The sequence below is a fragment of the Macrotis lagotis genome, chromosome 1, assembly GCF_037893015.1.
Source record: "Macrotis lagotis isolate mMagLag1 chromosome 1, bilby.v1.9.chrom.fasta, whole genome shotgun sequence".
NCBI classification, from domain to species: Eukaryota; Metazoa; Chordata; class Mammalia; order Peramelemorphia; family Peramelidae; genus Macrotis; species Macrotis lagotis.
Genome location: NC_133658.1, coordinates 182,936,781 through 182,952,498, shown reverse-complemented (window position 1 = coordinate 182,952,498; position 15,718 = coordinate 182,936,781). Strand labels below are relative to the sequence as shown.

Below are 15,718 nucleotides of genomic sequence, written 5' to 3'. Positions count from 1 at the left end.
TATGTATTGACGAACTAAATTTCAGTTGGACTTAATTAGATTTCAACTGTACTGTTCAGTTATAATAATTTCATCAATCCTGAACTGCCTTTCCCTCCAAATAATACTTTTCCATTAGAGATCTAATGGAATTCTTTGGATATTACTAGAAAAACTATTTGGAAACATGGGCATGCATCTTAATTTTTTCATTTACATTTTCAGATTTTATAGTGATTCCTAGTGATTTTCTAAGTTGCTATGACTGTTCGATTTCCATATAAACTGCTACCTTCTTTTCCTTCTTGAAAGCACCATTATTAGTGTCTGTCTTTTTAAAATTAAGAGTACATTGATATTAATTTTAATCTGAGAATTGTTAGGAGAATTGTATTCTAATGTTTGATGAAATTGAACATACCCTAATGCTCTTTTTGTTGGGAATTATGTAAGTGGTAGTGTGTGACTACTAGTTGGTTCAGAGGATAGAGTGCTAGACCTACATACAGTAAGGAAACCATGAGTTCAAATGTAGTATCAGACTTTATTAACTGTGAGGTCTTGGTTAACTTATTTCCATTTTCTTATCAATAAAATGACAATAATAAAAGTACCTAACTCCCAAAGTTCTTGTGAGGATCAAATGCAATGTTTGTAAAACATTTAGCACAGGACCTAGCAAATAGTCGATACTATCTAAATGTTAGCTATAATTAAAGAGTTTTTCATGCTGATAGTTCTAGGCATTTGTCAGCTATGTGATACAAAATCCAGTGGCAAATTGTATATTCGTTTGGTTTGCTTCAGCATAGTTACATATCTTTATTTTTAGGAAGTATTATTTTTATTTGGTTCCTTCTGATATACTCATCAAGAAATTAGGATGATAAACTCTAGATATCATGTCACCTCATCTATGAAAATATTTCCATTCTCTCTGTATAACCTATTGTAATTCACTAGGCATAAGTGAAGAATAAATCAATGAAAAATGACTAGCAAGTTTGCAAACACAATATCATACAGAAGACATTATGCACCTAGCAACAAAGGATTAGGGATCACCTTCAAGTTCAATAGGAACTGTAATTTTGAAAATTAGGAATAATCAACGCAGAAAATCAACTCCAAGAAAAGAAATAGAGAAATTAGTTATTTCTTATATTCATTATTTCCTTTAGACATTCTTTAGACTTTTTTTAGACATTTCTTTAGGCATTCTTTAGACATTGAGTTTCCATGTTTATTATCAGATGGTAGCACCTAGAGAAGTCCCACAGAAGAAGAACACAAAATGATTGAAGTGAGATACAAGCTTACATTGTTAGTTGATAGTCTTTTCATTTTAAGCATCAGGACACATGGTGGCCTTTCTGAGACAGACAGTACACCGTTATACCTTTTGTGACAACTTTCCCATATAGACTCCCACAACTTCTCATGTACTCAATTCCCTTTATTCCTTTCCCCCCGCTTTTTTCCAAAATGATCACATCCTTCCATACATTCTTTCCCATTTGCCTATATATTTACTACCTGAGGTTGAAACATGTGTACTGAAGTTTAAGAACCTGAAACTTAGGAAAACAGAAGTACAGCACCAAACCATGAACCCTCTTTATTTTTTTATTTACAAATATAGTACAAAATAGGTATAATTTAAGTAATATCTGTGTAACTTTTTATTATACCAACATCCAGCATACAGACAACTTTTTCACATTCAGTTAATCCAGCACAATAGATTAAAAAGATACAATCTATCTAAGGTAGCTATTAAGTGAAAAAACAAAGACTAACAGATGTCCTTTTTGAAAGATTTTAAATAAACTAATATTGTTCAACTGCTGTAAGCACCTTTTCTTCATTATTTTATTAACTTAAAATGCTTTCAAAGTATGGTGCTGATTATTTAGATCTTGAGTAGCATTAAGAGTAGCATTACTTTTATAACAAATTTGTTTTTCTGTTTTATAATTTTTATGGGAATTAATTTTTCTATGCCATTTCTAATGTTTTTCTATTGCTATTTCTAATTCCATTTTTGAAGCAGAAAGAAGGTATAGGTAGCATGAATTTTAAAAAGCCTTCATGTTGATTTTTGTATAATTTCATGTTTCAGAGAAGAAGTTCTCATCCACATAACTGGACGATCAGTCCCAGTTCATCAAGAGCTGCTTAGTAAGTACCTACTGCTTCTATCCCAGAAATAGCTAAAGCATCGTATTTTGTTATGACTATATAGAAATGCTCTCATTCCTCCATATTCATGTAGAAAATAAAATGCACACTTAATAAGTGTGAATAAGTGTGTTGAATCAATACAGATAAGTAGTATTGTAGTTAATAGAGTGGTTTTAATATAATCTAAGGTTTTCTACTTCCTAAAGGGAAATATTTGTGACAAGAAAATATAAATATATAAATAATCAATGATGGAAGAAACATGAGCATAATCTAACAAGCAATTTTGTCCTTTTATTATTTGTACTTCATTATAAGACATAATGATAATTATGAGTGAATTTTTATATATTAATTCTATCAAGGACATATTTTATATCATAATATCTATTTATGTCCAATGCTCTTTGATATTAAGATTGATTGCATATGACCTTCAATATTAGGTGAAAGATTAGTAATATTTATTTGACATTGGGAGGCAGCTTAATATAAGTGAAAAAAAATGATAAAGGGTCAGAGGACCTGGGACTCAATCTGTGACCATGTCAATCATTAACTATATGACCTGGGCTGAATCTGTCTGAGTTTTAATTCCTCAGGAGGATAATACTTGTAATAACTATCTCATCAGTTTATTGTGGGATTTCAATGAGAAAAGGTTTATAAAGAACTTTGTTAATTGTAAAGCATCTTAAAATGTTAACTTTATTTTGCATCAGACCTCTTCTTCAAATGGAGATTCCTCTTACTAAAGCAGTCTGGCAACTTTTCTGAAACTTAAAGAGTTTACTGGATCACTGAGATTTTAACTGGACTGCCTATTGTTACAAGAATCATGTATCAGAGACAGGACTAGAACCCTCATTTCTTCTTGACTTGAGGTTCAGTCTTTCTCCTCTGTCCTCCTGCCTCTCAAGTTAAAACTAAGGACAAAATAATGGACTTTTGGTCTACTTCTAGTTTCCAAAATTGACTGATAACAATTTTTTGTTGGTAAGGAGTTTGCATTTTTATATGTATGCATATATATATATATATATATATATGTACACACACATACACAACAACATATATATATATACACACATGTACCTATATTTGTGTATGTTCTGTGTTTAAATCCATATACTGCAATTATTGTCTTGTTTTCCATTGAAAATCCAGAATGCTTTTCTTTCATTTTCTAAATTTCTCACCTTTGATTTGTGGCATTCACCTGTAGCTTAAGTCTAGGGTGTTGTGGATACTCATTTTGCAGTATGTGGTCTGTGGTCCAACTACCACTGCCTTATCTTTGCAGGTTTTTACCAACAAGGTTTTACCCAAGTTAAGATCAATCTACAAGAGATGTTCTCTTTTGTCATGAATTATTTATATGTATGGTCAAAAACAAAACAAAATACAAACTTAGCATCTAGGGTACATTTTGGAATTTACTTTTTAAGTACATTATACCCTGTACTTTGGAAGTTTTTTTTATTCATAAGGATGAGCATTTAAAAAAACAAACTTGACTATTTACAATATACTCACTAAAATTCAATTGAGGATCAAAATAAAAATGAATAACAGAGCATGGAAAGCCTTATGTGTCTTGTTTCCAACTGCTGTTATGAATTAAAATAAATAATGTCATTTATTCCCTGACACACAAAACGATTTATAGCAAGCAGAATAAAGGTGACAAGTTTCTCTAAGCATCTTTGTGAAAGTTTTAAATTCAGATGCCAGAGATTGCCTTTGGGGGAGGGAAGGGAGGATGGGGGAAAAAATTATAAAATTCAAAACTTTACAAAAATGAGAGATAGAAATTGCTATTGTATATAATTGGAAAACAAATAAAATATTTATATAAAAATAAATTCAGGTCCCAGGGTTTTTTTTAAATGTTATCTTCTCTTGGAAACTTTCTTTTAATGGTTGTAGTCAATAGGTAATGATCACTTATTAACAATCACTAGAAAGTATCTCAGAATTTCTAATATTTTACCAAGTTTTCATAAGTTAATATTATAGGACAAATATGAAGAAAGAAATTTATTGGTGAATTATCCATAACTATTTTTTAGTGTGGTATTATTATATTATACTCAAGTGATGATTCATAGACTGTGTCCTAACAGGCAAAGTGGGATGGGAGTACTGAGTGATTTATTGCAGTCTATTCTTCTCACCACAGACAGGGTCTGTGATTTGCCAGGGTCATCATTTTATCTCTTCAATTTGTTGTGCAATCTCTGCTTACCTGTAGTTGCTATTTACCTGTATAACTGTTTTAGTCTTAAACAAAATTTTAAAATAAATTATATTATTTTGTCTTCTATGCCAATGCTTTTGGGTTTGTGAAATATTATATACTTTAAAAGTTCTCCATAAATATGGGGTGTCAGTGCCATCTTTATTGTCATCATAATCATAGTTCATACTCATAAAGCATTTCTAGGTTTGCAAAGTTCATTATGTTTATTATCTCATTTTATTTTAATAATAACATTATTATCACCAAGTAGTTATGAATTATTAAGCCAGAAAATTTAAAAACTTGAATGGGAAGAATTTGTGACTGCTACCGTTCTCTGCTATATTTGGTAATTGTACTTAAGCATTTTCAGGTACAAATAAATTTTCCATTGTCTCCAAGATTATAAATGTATAGAACCATGAGTGTGAGATTTTTTGGTTCACTATTGAATGACTATTTCTTCTACTATTCTAGTTTTTCAAGCATATTGGCTATTTTCATGTTATGAAAAATCACATTTTTCATAATTCAGTGTTTGTTCAAAAATCAGTCATGACTGAGTAAGATCTCCTTTTCAGGTCTTATCTGAGTTTCATCTCCTGCTCAACATTAGTTAATTTTGGCCAATAAACTCATAATAGCTGTTATTTTAAAAATTGCTATTTTGAATCCAAATTTCTTTTGCCCTCAACTGAATCTCTCAGGTCTTTTCTATGTGAACCATGATCAAACTTAGTTTCTCTATGCTGTACTTATGCAGCTGAAAAGGAATATTTTTTTAAATCAACAAAACATCTTTCTTCTCTCTTCCACCAATTGAGAAATATTGGAAAAGAAAGCCTCAGTTATAAATATGTAGTAAAAAAAAATGAATTTCCATATTACACAAATGTAGTCCAAAAAATGTCAAAAATATGCCTCAATCTGCATTCTTCTGAGTTTACCATCTGTCTATTGGGGGAAAGTAGTATAAACATCAATAGTCTTCTGAATCATGGTTGATCATTCCTTTAATCAGAGTTCCTAGGGCTGTTGCAAGTTATTTCTCTTTACAATACTGTTGTCACAATATAAACCATTGCCTGAGTCTGTTCATCTTACTCTGCATCAGTTCAAACCTGTTTTTCCAAGTTTCTCTGAAACTATTCCCTTCATCATATCATATAGCACAGTAGAATCCCACCACATTGATATTACCATAAACTTTGACACCTACAGAAAAGAGCTACTATAAATATTTTTATATCTTCTTAGAGTTTGTTTTGTTTAAAGTCTTCCCTTCCCTTCCTCCCTCTCCTCCACATCTATGGCTTATCTCATTTCCCTCCATTTTCCCTGAATGAAATGTATTTCTGTAACCAACTGTATGTTTATTTTTCCATCCTTTGAGAGTGAAGTTCAACTTATCATCTGTCCTCTCTACCAATTCCTCCTTGTTTGTATTAACTTCAACTCATATACCCTAATTATATGTGATGATTTTCTTCATTCTTCTTTTTTCATGTATCAATGGGTATATTTTCTTTCTCTTGCCTTTCTACTCTTCTTTTAAGATTGATCACAAAGAGCAAAACCTTTGAATCTTCTAATTAGACTAACTTTATGAACCCTGATAATGATGGACTTCACATGTATTATTCCCCCATATTTGAACATATTTATTTCATTCTCATTTAGACAATTATAATTTTTCAAACACATTTTATCTTTTTTGTGTTCCTCTTGAATCCAGAAATTGCACTCTCGATTTTTCTATGTAGCTCCAATGTTTCCATTAGGAATGCTTAAAAATTCTTTGATTTATTTTAAGCCCATTACAAACACACACACACACACACACACACACACACACACACATACCATCCCCAACAACAATAACAATAACAATCTCCTGGGTCTTTATACTCAGTTTTGCTGGGTAAATTATTGGGTTTTTTTGTTTTTTGCAAGGTAATAATGGGATTAAGTGACTTGCCCAAGATCATACAACTAAGTATTAAGTGTCTGAGGCCAAATTTGAACTCAGTTCTTCTTGACTTCAGGGCCAGTGCACTGTCCACTGTGCCACCTAGGTGAACCAGTAAATTATTGTTGATTATAAGGTCATGTTCTTTGCTTCTGGAATATCATATTCCAAGCTCTCCATCTCATTGTAGAGGTAGTATAAATTGTATTTGTTCCTAACAATGGCTCTGTGACAAGTGATTTTTTTTGTCTGCCTGCTTATGATACTTTTTTTCTTTTACATATTAGCTCTGGATTTTTTTGTTTTGGGCTTTCTTTCAGGAAATAACCAGTATTCCACTTTACTGTCTAGTTCTAAGAGATCTGGGCAGATTTCTTTCATGATTTCCTAAAGTTTGATGTTTATTTTTTTTTCTTTTGGTCATGATTTCAGGTAGTCCAGTGATTCTTGAATACCTCCAATCTATTTTATAGGTCAGTTGTTTTTAAGATAATTTATATTTTCTTCTATTTTTGAAATATTTTGATTTTGTTTTAATATTTCTTGTCTCATGAATTAACTTCTATTTGATCCAATTTAATTTTCAAGGAGTTGGTTTCCTGGGTAAGAATTTGTTCCTTTTGTTCCAAGATGTTTATACTTTTTCTAATTCTTACTTCCAGTTCTCTCATTTATTTTTCAATTTTTTTCCTCTAGTGATTTTATTTAATTCATAAAACCATTTTAAGTTCTTGCTTCATCTCTTTTAGGAATTCTAGTTGAACTTTTGCCAAGGTGGTTTTTATTTTTATTTTTTAATTTTGAGCCTTTGATAATAGATGTTTTAAAGCTGTTTTTTTCCTGCATTTGTGTTTTGAGTGTTCCTGTTATGAGAATAACATTTCACAATGCTATTCTTTTTTTCTGTGTTTGCTAGTTTGCTCATTCTTCTAGCCTTCTTCCTCACTTTGGACTTGATTGTAGGGTCAGGTTCTATGCATTTCTTATGGGAATTCCTGGGTTAATCTTATTCTTGCTTCTTTGAGGTATTGAATGTTCAGTTATTTCAGGGTCTCATGGGCATCTCAGAGTAGGGATCTTCAATAATTCAATATTTTCAAAATTGCCAGATCTAGGAAAAGTATGATTTATATTCTCCTGATCTTAGTCCTGCAAATTTCTGACCTAAATTTGAATCTAAGCAAAATACCTGTGGGCTTGTCCTAGGTGGAGTTCCAGCATCACTCACTCTCAGCCAACTGGAAATTCTGTTGATTCAGAGTCATGGATCTCTGTTGGTCTGGGATTTCTGACAGAATGTAGGCTTCCTATTGGCCAGGGTTTCCTAATTTGCTTATTCCTTTCAAGCTTCAGTCTGAGCTAGAGGCTGAATGATACCCTGCTCAATTCCTGAGGATAAAAATCCCATGATGCTTTCCTTTGAGCTTATTCCTTACTAGATACTATAGAATCTCATGACTGTGCTTCACACTGGAACACCTTCGTCATGTGGAGATTTCCTCCTCAGTTAGCCCTGGATCTACAACAGAGTAAAGAACATAACCATCAATTGGTATCTTTTCCTGCACTCTACACAAAGCTAGACACTTGGCTAAATTTGGAAACTCTATTTACCCTGACATGCAACTTAAACCTTACTGTGTCCAGACCTCTTTGTCTTTCTATTCCAATTTTGTTTGGAAAAATTACTCATCATGAATTTTTTCTTCCAGTTTCCTGATCAGGTTTAGGTCTAATGCACTAGTTTATATTTGGTGTTTCATCATTAGTCTTGTATTATGTTTGTGTTAATCAGAATTCTTGCCTCTTTCAAAAGCATTTTGATAGTATTGTTGCTATTAATTTCTTGGTTGTGTTCATTTCATTCTTTTGCAATATATACAAAAATTTTAAATTATTTTATAATATTATAGCATAATTTATTTTTATGGTTCTGCATTCTCTCTGTATCTTCAAGCAAGTCTTTTCAGTTCTTTGAAACCTTCTATTTTCTTCTATTTATATATTTATTTATTTTACAACACAATAGTCCATTCATATACCACAATTTGTTTATTCCTCAGGGAATGCTGTCATGTAGGTGGTATATCTTCTCTTTCTAGAGGTATAAGCCTATCTTTTATTTTCTCTCTTTTTTTCTAAGACCCAAGATTATATATACATACACATACAAGATTATACATATACTAAATATATATTATATAAATATGACATACAGACATACTCATTTTTTATCTTACATTTTTAGACATGGGAAAAAAACAAGAAAATGACCAGTGAGGGTTAAGAATTAAAGAATTCAACAAAACAATAAAAGAAATAAACAAAAATTCTAAAAGAAGAAAGAACTCTTCTTCCAAGCTAATAAAACTACTTTGTTCCTTTCCACTTTGTGGTCTGTTGAGTAATCATTATGTCACAAAAAAAGGGGGATAGTATTTTGCAGAAGATTCTATTCTATCAGTCAAGGAAAAACTTCCTATGAAAAAGCATTCCAAAAACTCTGACATAATATGTTGAGTCATTCCATCTGGCTAGAAGTTTGGCTATTTTATAATGATAATTGATAGCAGAGGAGTTGGTAGCTGGGAAGAAATGACAATGTTAAAAAATAAACAGAAACTAAACTATGGAAAAATCATACATGTAGAGAATGTTATTTATATCATAAACCTTTAATTTAGGTAAGAGAACTTTCATTACCAATGTAAAAATACAATGTGATAGAATTTGTGCTAATGAGTGTTATTTATGCACATTAGAAATAGATAAAATGTCATTTAAAAAAGCAGACTTTAAAAATGAAATCACTGGCACTTCATCAAAGTGATGGAATATTAACAGCATTCCTGGCTTTAGTAGTTTCTCACTTGGCTGATGATAGAACACAGCCATTTGGAATGAAAAGCCAAAGTAAGTTATAGTCAATTAATCTCTTTTTACCCTTTCTACTTTGTAGTTGTGTGATCCTGAGCAACTCACTTAATTTTTCTCAGCCTCACTTTCCTCATTCATAAAATAGGGATATTAATAGTATTGTTATAAGAATAAAATGAGATCTATAAAACAGTTCACAAACAGTAAAGTGCTATAGAAATGTTTGTCATTTTTATTATGATTAAGTAATCAATAAAAAATATTAAGTATATCTTATGTTTCAAGCATTGTGTTGATCATTACGGATAATAAGGCAAGATGGTAAACAGTTCCTGTCCACACAGTACTTCTAATTAGTTTGGGGGGATAGGTGGGGAGGAGAGACAACATCAGCATCTATAGGTGTATACAAAATAGGTATGAGGTGATTGTAGGGGAAATGCACTAGTGGAAGGTAGAATCAAGGAAGGTCTGATAATAATGCAAGAACTAGATCTAGATGCAGACAGAGGTAAGGATACAAGGGAAGGTAGACAACCAATAAAAATCCAAGAAGGCAGGAAATAGATAGTCTTTAATGAAAAACAAAAACTATGAATTTGGCTTCTTTGTAGTGTGTGGAGGGTAATACTATATAATATAGATAGAAAGGTTGAGGCTAATTTATCGGGCTCTATGTGTCAAAGTTTATATTTTAATCTGTCAATAGGCAAATCTCAACTTTATGAAACTGATGTGAAAACTAGATTTATCACAAGAGAAATGAACATGCAGGTAGAACCCAAAGAATTCACAATCCATACAGGAGTTTGCATATTTATAACAGTACAACAAAGAAAGGAGGCAGAAACTCAAATCTCCAAATAAAGGACTGTAGCAGGAGAGGGAAAAAGATTCAGTAAAAGTGGGAAAAGGGCAAGACACCTCACAAAAGGGAGGAGCAAGACTATAGCAAAAGCCACATTCTTTTCCCTTGGAGTTGCTAAACCATGAAGCAATGAAGGTCTGCATAAGTACCAGGGTCCTAGATGTATTTTTCTCAGCCTAGTGCAGGCTGTGGTGCCTATCTTCACCTCCAAGGACAAGGAATCCAGCCTTGGATGCACACAACACATTACATCAGCTCAGGTAGAGGGGGCAAAGAGGAACTGTAATCCTTGATACATTTGGGATATCTGCACACTCTGGGTCTAGTGTTTCTGAAAATATGGACACTTAAAAAGACAGGTTGGGGGGGAGGTCTTAATTCCACACATCCTAAAGATAATAGAGAATCAGTAGAGTTTCTTGATTAGGTTATTTGATTGTGCTTTAATTACAATTGCAAAAAGTATTATTGTAGAGGAGAAATTTGGGACAAGGAAACAAGTTAAAAGGCGATTGCCATAGTCTAGGTGAGAAGTGATTAGGACCTGAACTAGGGTGGTGGTATTGTAATTGGAGAGGAGACTATGTGAGAAATGCTTGTGGAGGTGGAAATGAATTCAGACAAAGGAGAGAAATGAATCTCATTTTCATCAAATCAAGTCAATAAACATTTTTTATAAAGTATTGAGTGTGTTGCGTGTGTGTGTGTGTGTGTGTGTGTGTGTGTGTGGCTGTGAGGCTCTGAGCTAAACTCTGGGGATAGAAAGGAAAACAAAACCATCACCACAACTACAACAAAAACAACAAAAGCATTTCCTGATCTCAGGGTGCTCTAGGAGCTGCTGAATAGAGGAGATAACATGGAAATAACCATATACAAAGAATATTTATACAGAATAAAATCAGAGATAGCTTCAGGGGACTGACTGAGAAAAGCTACTTGCAAAAGGCAGGACTTCAGCTGAGACTAAGAAAGACAGGAGGTGGAGATTTAGGAAGGAGAATGTTTTTTTTATTTTTTTTATTTCTTATTTTTTTGGAAGGAGAACATTTTAAGCATCAGACAAATAGAGAAAAGGTTTAGAGTTACAATATGGAGTGGCAAATATAAGGAAAATTCCTTTCTTTTTTTAGTTTTATTTATTTAAGGCAATGGGATTAAGTGACATACCCAAGGTCACACAACTACACAATTATAAGGTGTCTGAGGGCAAATTTGAACTAGGGCACTACTGACTCCAGGGCTGGTGCTTTATCCACTGAGCCATCTAGTTGCCCCCATATATAAAGAATAACAAAAAGGAGCTATTGTCATGGAGTACAGATAATGTAAGAAAACTAAAATATTGGAGGTTATTATGGACTTTTTTTAGATAGAATTATCATTTTTATTTTATTAACTCAACCTATCCATGAACACTTGCTATTTGCCCATTTATTTATTTATTTTCATCCATTTGCACATGCATATTTTCAAGTTATAAAATTTCTTTCCACCCTCCCTTCCCATTCTCCCTTCAGCAGTGAACAGTCAGATTAGAAATATAAATACATGTTTTGATAAACATGTTTTCAGATTAGTATTAGTTATTTTTCCATATAAGGAATTAGGATTAAGAGAAAAAGATACATAAAAGTTTTAATTTTTATCATCAGATTCTAGAAAGTTGGTTTGTGTCTGTATCTGTGTGTGTGCTTTGTTTTGTTTTGTTTTTCTTTCTCTGGATGGGGATAACATTGCCCATAGCCAGTCTAATACAGTTGTCCTAGCTCTCTGAATCACTGAGAGGAGCTGCTTCTATCAAGTTTGTTCATCTCACATTGTTGTTGATGTGGACAGTATTTTCTTGGTTCTACTATTTTGGACTTCTTAAAATATTTTTATTTATTTTGTTTTAATAGATACTTTTTTAAAAAATTGTGTTCTAAACTCTCCTCTTCCTTCCCAACTCCACTCCTTGAAAAGGCAAGGAATTTGATATTGATTTTACATGTGAATTCATGCAAAATGTAGTTCCATTTTAGCCATCTTGTAAAAGAAAACACAAATATAATAAAACAAGAAGAAAATAAAATGCATCCTTCAATCTACTTTTAGAGTTCACCGGTACTTTCTCTGGAGGTGGATAACATTTTTCAGCATGTGACCTTTGGAATTGTCTTGGATCACTGTCAATCAGAATAATTGAGATTTTTACAATCAATCATCATGACAATATTACTGATACTCTGTGCAGTGTTCCCTTGGTTCTGCTTACTTCACTTTGCATAAGTTCATATAAATCCTCCCAGGTCTTTCTGAAAGCATCCTATTCTTCATTTCTTATAGTACAATGTATTTATTCCATTACAATCATATACCTCAACTTGTTCAGTCATTCCTCAACTGATGTGCATCCTCTCAATGTCCAATTTGTTGCCACCACAAAAAAACAAATATTTTTGTGCCACTAGGTTCTTTTCCTTCTTTTATCTCTTTGTATACAGACCTGGTGGTGGTGATGCTAGATGAAAGGGTATGCAGTTTTATGACCCTTCAGGTGTACTTACAGATTATTCCCAAAATTGTTAATCTAGTTCACAACACCATCAGTAGTACCTTAGTGTCCCAGTTTTTCTGAACACAGTCCAACATATCATTTCCTTTTCTGTCATGTTAGACAACATGACATGTTTCAGTAGTATCTCAGAATTGTTACAATTTACATTTCTTTAATCAATAGTGATTTAGTCTTTTTACATGAGATAGCTTTGATTTCTTCTGTAAACTGTGTATGTTCTTAGTCTTTGAGCTTTTATCATTTGGGGAGTGTTTTATTTCAAATAATAAATTTGGCTCAGTTCCCCCAAAATTTGAGAAATTAGGTTTTTATCAGATTAACCTGATGTAAATATTTTCCTCAATTTTCTGTTTTTCTTCTAATTTTGGCTGAATTAGTTTTGTTTTTGAAAGTGATTTTTGATTTCAAATATTGTAACCAAATAATATACTTTTGCTTCCCAAAATCCTCTATCTTATCTTATCCATAGTTCTGACAGCTACATTTTTCCATGTTTCCTAATTAGCTTATATCTAAATCACATACACATTTTGAGCTTAGCTTCACATACAGTGTAAGATATTGGTTTACATCTAGTTTTTGCCAAACTGCTTTCCAATTTTCCCAGCAAATTTGATCAAATCTTGAACTCTTACCCATAAAGCTCAGATCATTGGATTTATCACTATGATAAACACTAGATCACTATGGTCATTTACTCAGGTGTATTATAGAATTTATTAGTTACACTGAACCACCACTCTATTTCTTAGTCAATGACAATTTAATTGATGGTTACCAATTTTTAATATGGTTTGAAATCTGTAACTGCTAGATTGACTCCTTTGTTGTTCTTGACCTTTAGTTGTTTCAGAAGCATTTTGTGATTATTTTTCTAACTATATAAAATAAGCATTTGGCAGGTTAATTGGCATGGCACTGAATAAGTAAATTCATTTAGAATTGTCATTTTTAGCATATCAGCATATATTTAGGGTTACAATATTACAACTTTCATGGAGTGTCATATATGAGGAATTAAAAAAATGGAGTCATGGAGTGAATAAATGGAAAGGCATAATGTGTAAGAAAACTGAAAAGGTGGGGGTTATTATAGACTTCTTAAAATGTTTGTCAATGAGCAATTAATGTGTCTCATTATTTAGCTCTATCTTTGTTTTGTAATAATGTTCACATAGTCTTTGGGTTTGCCTTGGAAAACATACTTTCTATTATCTGCAGTTATTTGAAATGGAATTTCTCTTTCTAGCACTTTTTTCCTAAGTTTTGTTGATAGTATTTAGAAATGTTCATGTTTTATGTGGGTTTCTTTTATAACCTTCATCTTTGCTAATTAGTTTTTTAGCTGATTTTCTAGAGTTCTCTAAGTAAACCATTATATCATCTGCAAAGATGATATAATGTCAATCTGGTTTGCTTCAATTTCTTTACTTTGTCTTATTACTATAACTTGCATTTCTAGGAATTAGAGTGGTGATAATCAGCATCCTTCCTTTATTCCTGATCTCATTGGGAAGGCTTCAAATTTATACCCTTATAGATAATGTTTGCTGATGATTTTAGATCAAGACTACTTATCCATTTAAAGACTCCATTGATTCTTTCTTTTTACCCATATGCACATATATAATTTTAAGTTACAAAATTTCCTTCTGTCCTCCCTTCCTACCCCATTGATTGTACTTACATATTTTTGATAAATATGCTTACATATTATTTTCAGTATGAGGAATTAGGATTAAGGAAAAGAGATACATGAGATAATTTTTATAAAGTATTCATCAGATTCCGGAGTGGTTGTGTGTGCGTGTGCGTGTGCGTGTGTGTGTGTGTGTGTGTGTGTGTTTTATTTTTCTTCCTCTGAATGGGGATAATATTATCCATAGACAGTCTAATGCAGTTGTCCTAGCTCTCTGAACTGTTGAGAGGAGCTGCTTCCATCAAGGTTGTTCATCTCACAATGTTTTTGCCAATGTGTACATTGTTCTCTTGGTTTTATTCCCTTCATTCAGCATCAGATTCCATAAGTCACTCCATGCTTCTCTAGAGTCTGACCATTTATGAGTTCTTATAGAACAATAGTATTCCATAGCACTCACGTACCATAACTTGTTTAGACATTCCCCAATTGATGGGTATCTCCTCATTCTAAAATTCTTTGCCACTACAAAAAGAGCTGTATGAATATTTTGGAACAGGTAGGACTCTTCCCTTTTTTATAATTTGTTTTGGATATAGATCTAGAATTGGAATTGCTGGGTCAAAGAGTGTGAACAGTTTTATTGTTCTTTGGGCATAGTTCCATATTGCTCTCCAGAAAAGCTGGATCCATTCACAACTCCACCACAATGCATCAGTGTTCTAATCCTCCCACAACTTCTCCATCATTGATCATTTTCCCTTTTTCTCATCTTGACCAATCTGATAGGTGTGAGGTGATACCTCATTGTTGTTTTAATTTACATTTCTGTAATCAATAAGGATTTGGAATATTTATTCATATGATTATATATAGGTTTAATTTCTTTTTTTGAAAACTATCTGTTCATATTCTGTGACCATTTATCATTTGGGGAATGACTTGTAACCTTACAAATTTGATGCAATTCTCTCTATATTTTTTAGAAATGAGACCTTTATCAGAACTCCTAGTTGTGAAGATTGTTTCCCAGTTTTCTGCTTTCTTTCTAATTCTGGCAGCATTGATTTTATTAGTGCAAAAACTTTTAATTTATTTTAGTCAAAATCATTCATCTTGCAGTTTATAATGTGCTCTAATTCTTGTTTAGTCATAAATTTAACCCCTTTTCATAGATGTGGTAGAGTATTTCTTGGTCTATCAATTTATCTGTGGTATCACTCTTTATGTCTAAATCCTGTGACTCCATTGATTATTATAATTTCTAGTATTTTTATAGGATTGGAAATTGTATTTTGTGAAAAGACTTTTCTGCATCTATGATGAAATTATATTATTTTTGTTGTTTTTGTTACTGATATGGTCAATGATGACAATTTTTTCCTCAGTACTTAACCAGT

The 15,718-nt window shown here is 32.2% G+C and overlaps 1 protein-coding gene across 18 annotated transcripts in view; it reads left to right on the top strand.

Moving 5' to 3' along the window:
• Nucleotides 1–15,718, top strand: part of PLCB4 (phospholipase C beta 4) — a 517,486-nt gene that overhangs the window by 184,732 nt on the left and 317,036 nt on the right. For 15 of the 18 annotated variants that reach the window (XM_074209467.1, XM_074209461.1, XM_074209470.1 and 12 more), the window contains one exon: nucleotides 2,102–2,160. The exons of the other annotated variants lie outside the window; for them this stretch is intronic. The gene's annotated coding sequence lies outside the window, so the exon portion shown is untranslated. The remainder of the gene's footprint in view (nucleotides 1–2,101; nucleotides 2,161–15,718) is intronic. 18 annotated transcript variants of the gene reach the window in all.